The following is a 6,000-nucleotide window of genomic DNA, read 5'->3' as shown; positions in this document are numbered from 1 at the left end:
CAAGACAGTATGGAATTCTGGTAAATCTTGTATGGGTTCCATCGCACATGGGTGTGAAAGGAAACGAGGAGGCTGACAATCTGGCTAAACAGGCATTAAATCATTCACAAATTGACGTTGAAGTGGCATTAAGTAAAACAGAAATTAAAGTGATAATAGCGAAACAAATACAGGAAATTTGGCAGAAGGAATGGAATGAAGGAACAAAAGGTAGACATTTTTACTGCATTCAAGAAAAAGTTGGTTCAGAGAGAAGAAGATTCGGAAACAGGAAAGAGGACGTTTTAGTCACAAGAATGCGTATTGGACATTGTTTATTAAATCAATGCTTACAAAGAATTGGTAAACATGAGAATGGAAAGTGTGATAAAGGGTTAGCTGAAACTGTAGAACATGTGCTTATAGAATGCGAAGCTTATGAAAGAGAGCGGTCCCAGCTAAGACACGCCTTAAGAAATATAGATATCAATGAGCTGACACTTCAGGTTCTCCTAGGAGAAGGTACCAAACAATCAAGAATTTATCATGAGTTATTTATATTTTTAAAGGAAACAGGATTATTTAATAGAATGTAAAACTCCCTTCTGTGTAAACTCTTTTATGTTTGTATGTATATATATATATATATATATATATATATATTTTTTTTTTTTTTTTGAAAGAGTAGATCTAGATTAAACTTCCTTTCCAGTATGCGCTTCACACTCCATTTCAGTAGGTGGCGGGAATGCACCTTTTAAGTTGGTTTGCCAACAGCCATAAAATCCTAGAAGAAGAAGAAGAAGAAGAAGAAGAAGAGTTCCTGTATCAGGGTGAGGACTTGAGGGTTCACGTTGAGACGACGCTTGGAGTTTTTATTCTCTACTTTGGTTCCTTTTTCTGGGTTTATTGAGAAAAAACACCTGTAGAATTAAAGCATTTTAACCCTTTAACACGTACGATCACACCGGTGTGATCAGTCTTGGCTGGCCCCAGGAGCGTACGATCACACCGGTGTGGTTAGAACGTTCAGTGCATTACGTGATATATGCAGTGTTTTCAACCAAATAATGTTCATTTCAGGTTTCAGACATTTAAATACACATGAGTACTAACAAAACAATATATTTAGAGTTTGTAAAATACACAATGATGTCTATAGAAGCGGAAATAACAACCCTTTCCATTATAACTTGACAACACGTTTAATTCATATCAGATACACATTGTGAAAGTAACTTAAAAGCTTACTCTATTCTTCCCCAGTTCACCGGCACACTTACTTTCATGTATTTCGGGAGAAGTGGATAAATTCACGGGTTGTAAATCCAACAGATCCGATTCTGCGCGGTGCAAACTAACATGGCAGCGCCCATCGCTCATATGGCTCAACTAACGCGATCGTTATAAAGGTGTTTAAACAGCAAAACACATCCACTTGCATATATTTGGCAATCGGAATATTAGATATTTAATGCTATAGTTAACAAATTTGTGAATATTTTGAATAAAAAAGGAAAAATTAAATGAAAGCAGATCATCAGTCATACAGCGCTGCGGTGTGTCACGTAACAAGCAATGACGCGTCACCATGGAAACCATAAAGTGATACGTTCTAAATAACGGTCGCCTTAAAAAACTCACGCTGGGGGGTCAGCCAGAATATTTGAAACTTACGTGCGAAAGGGTTAAAGCATGTAGGGCTGCACGATTAATCGCATGAGATTGTCATGCGTGTCTCGTCAGTAAAACCAGTTCTGTGATTAGCGGTAAATGTCCATCCTTTTCTGACGAGACACGCATGACAATCTCATGCGATTAATCGTGCAGCCCTACATATTAAGCATTTTAATTGATCAGTTATAAAAATAAAAATAAAAGACTACAAGAAACAATATACACACTACCAGTCAAAAGTTTGAAAAGTGTACCATTTTGATTGTTTGTTGAATGAAGTCTCTTCTGCTCACAAAGGCTGCATTTATTTGATCCAAAATACAGCAAAAACAGTATTATGAAATATTTTTACAATTTAAAATAACTTTTTTTATTTCAATATATTTTAAAATGCAATTTATTTATGTGATTCAAAGCTGAATTTTCAGCATCATTACTCCAGTCTTTAGAGTCACATGATCCTTCAGAAATCATTCTAATATGATGATTTGCTGCATATTAGAACATTTATTATTATCAATGATGAAAACAGTTGTGTACAATATTTCAGTATTATTTAATGAATAGAAAGTTCAAAAGAACAACACGAGGGCTTGGAACGAGAGGGGCGTAAGTGGCATTTTGGGCGAAAATGAGTTCTATATATCAAATTAAAGGTCTTGATGAGCTCTATCTAGTTGTGCCAAAAAGACGCATCAGAAATCAACCTGTATTGAATAAAGCAACAAAACAACAAAGACCTAACACAAAAGTTTGAGCATTGTTTGGAGCCAGAGGGGCGTATGTCCACTTACACCCTTCTGGCTCTAAAAAATACATGTATGGCCTACACATTGTTTGGAGCCAGAAGGGCGCAAGTCCACTTACGCCCTTCTAGCTCTGAACAATACAAGAGCCTACATTATTTTTCAGAGCCAGAAAGGTGTAAGTGGTTGGTGCCCCTAAACAGCACTAGCTAAAATGGCTGACACGCATCCTGCACACATGGAACTGTCTGAGGCAGAACAAATTTTGATGAATATAATGAAGCAAACGGATGAATCTTGTGAAGAAGTGACAGATGAAGAGATGTTTTTGTATGCTGCTCCTCACTTGAGTGTTGGAGGTAAGACACATGCATTGATAGTCTAGCCTTGTTAGCCTAGCCTAGCATGCTAATACCTTTGTCTTGGTCTAATCTGGCTAACTGTGATTTAAAGTAGCCTAATATTCTGGCATAGACTATTTGGTAACACTTTATACTTGATTTACAAGCATATCTATAATGTGTTTAATAATGTATTTTCATACTTTATTAATGATCAATTTATCATTTCTAAATGAAGTATAGCATTATTTACACACCAATTATTTAGGAGTTGTCAGATAAGATCCCTTAGAAATTGTAAGTAAATGATTAATAAACTATTTAAATTTACATTCATACATCTTATTATTCAGACATATAGTAATAGTTGCTTGGTGTGTTAATAATGATTTATTATGTATTTCTACTGTAATTAAGGGTTAATTCAGGTAGTTATAAAGCATTTAGTAGTGGTCAGTGAACTATTTTGTGAGCTCATCTAAAGTGAGGACTAGTTATGCCTTGTACTAGTTATGCCTTGTCATTAATCACTATTAATGATTAATAGTGTGCAGTTATTATAAAGTGTTACCGAATATTCTTTTAAACATTCACAGTCAACTTAACTCTAACCCTGAACTACTAGATTCAGGGAATTCATGTAGGATATTAATACATACTGTATGTAAATCATAAAGGGACAGAGCCGAATGAGGTGAGGGAGAGAGATCGGCTTAAGGGAAACATGGAGACAGCACATGATGGAGAAAGTGAGTTCTGACTTGCACTTTTTGAACATTAAGCATAACCTAATTTAACCCTTAATCATTCAGTTCATGTAGGATAATGGTATGTTATCTGTTATCAAGAATCTGTTGCAGGCCCAAGAATCTGTTGCAGGCCCAGGCTCAGTAGGCCTATATATATATATATATATATATATATATATATATATATCATATTTTATAAACAGTACTACCAATATAGGATAATGGTAAATATTAATGATTAATCGTTTAGGGACACAACCACATGAGATGAGGGAGAGAGATGAGGAGATTGGAGAGAGAGACACGCACATGGAAACAGCACAAGATGGAGGGAGAGAGACAGACAGGGCGAGAGATCATGCAATTGATGAGGGACACACAGAGACAGAAGAAGCTCTAGGGAGTGAGACAGTTATTGTGCTTGAAGTTGTTCAGGAGGGAGAGGCAGACAATGGACAGGAGGAGGATGCCAACACACAAAGAGGGAGAAAAAGACAGAGAAATGTTGACAACTGGAAAAAGAACAAACGCAAGAGGTTAAGAAATTCTGGCCAAAGCTACATGAATTCACATGGCATTCAGGTCCCAAGAAGGAGGATGAGGGAGAAGAACTGTGCCTCCTGTCGCTACAAATGCAATGAAAACTTCCCTGAGGAAGTGAGGGAAAAAGTATTTGAATATTATTGGGAGATGGGAGATGCAGCGAGGCAGAAAGACTTCATTGTCAATCATGTTGTCAAAAGAGAGAAAAAAAACAGGGAAACAATCTCAAGAAGAAATCATACATTTGAGTATTATTTAACCTCAGAAAGAAGACAGATTAGGGTATGCAAGGACTTTTTTTTGAAGACCCTTGATGTGTCAGAGAAATTTGCATGGTCTGCAGGCGGCCATACCTCTAGTGAATTGGGAATTACCCCTTCAAGCAAGAAAGGGCGGCATGCACCTCAAAACAAAGTCCCTGAGAGTAGCAAAGATAAAATACGAGAGCATATCGATTCTTTCCCAAAACTTGAATCCCACTACTCCAGAAAAGATACAAACAAGCTCTACTTGGAAGGATCTCTGAATCTGCCAAAAATGTATGCACTGTATAAAGAGAAATGCGAACAGGAGTGGAAGATTATACCAGAAAAACAAAGTCTTTATAGAACAGTGTTTGACAATGAGTTCATTCTTGACTTTCTGGACTTCAAGTCCCTCTCCAACCACATACTCAAAAACAGAACAAAAGATGAGGAGGGACAAACAGTTCATTGGCAGAAGATTAAATGGTTCCGCTACACGAAAGATGAACCAAACACAATCTTCTTCAAGTATGATTTCACCGCCCCAAACTTCCGAAAATTGACGGTGGCACAACAGGCAACAAGAGGCACCAGAGCCACACACCCCAGCTCATTGTATGAAAGTCCTCCAGGGATCAGTGCCTTAAAGAAAAAAGACCTACTCACCCTGTGCACCAATGGGAGTATTCCCCACTGTTATGCAGAGTTCTATAACACTCTGACAGTGGGCAGTGAGTGAACTTTTTCGTTCAACTAAAGTGAACTAAAAAGTGAAATGTGTAATAAACAAGAGAAATTAAACTGTTTGAAATTAAATGTTAAACTGTTTGACATGAATGTGAACTCATAAATGAGAACTGAAATTAAACGGTTAGAAATGAAATGTTAAACAGTTTGAAATGATGAAATTAAATGACTATGTATACAGTATTTTAAATAAAATGAAAAGTTATGAAGTTAGAGTGTTTTTAACTAATGTTTTTACCAATAATTTCTGCATTGATCAGCAGATACGCCCTATTTTTCTTTAGAAGAATTGGAAATGTTTGGTGCCAAAAAGGCGTATTTGATGTTCTTGCCATATTTTCAAGATTTTGCAAGGTTTTATAATATGTTCATTGTGTTAATATGCCATAATATGTTCACTTAAGAACTTACTCGCATAAGTATGTATGTGGTTGCAATGTTGTGGTTGAAGGTTAATAAATACAGTTGATTGAAGTGTGGTCAAAATTTTGTTTTGGCTCTCCTGTAAAGTTTGTCAAATGCCACTTACGCCCCTCTGGTTCCAAGCCCTTGAACATTTATCTGAAAGAAAGCTTTTGCAACATTTTAAATGTCTATATGGTCATTTGATTGATTAATTTAATGCATCCTTGCTGAATATATGTATTAATTTAAGTTCTTTCCTAAAAAAAAAAAAAAAAAAAAAAAAATCTTACTGACCCAAAACTTTTGAACGGTAGTACAATGTTACAAAAGCTTTATTTCAGGTAAATACTCTTCTTTTGAACTTTATATTCATCGAAGAATCCTAAAAAAAAATGTTTTCAACACTGATAATAATCAAACATTTCTTGAGCATCAAATCATCATATTAGAATGATTCCTAAAGGATCATGTAACTCTGAATTTAGAGCATTTTAGTGATGCTCAAAATTCAGCTTTGCATCACAGGAATAAATTACACTTTAAAATATATTAGAGGGCACCTATTATG

Source organism: Megalobrama amblycephala, linkage group LG20 (assembly GCF_018812025.1).
Source record: "Megalobrama amblycephala isolate DHTTF-2021 linkage group LG20, ASM1881202v1, whole genome shotgun sequence".
NCBI classification, from domain to species: domain Eukaryota; kingdom Metazoa; phylum Chordata; class Actinopteri; order Cypriniformes; family Xenocyprididae; genus Megalobrama; species Megalobrama amblycephala.
The sequence above is the reverse complement of the archived record's forward strand: the minus strand, read 5'-3'. Positions refer to the sequence as shown.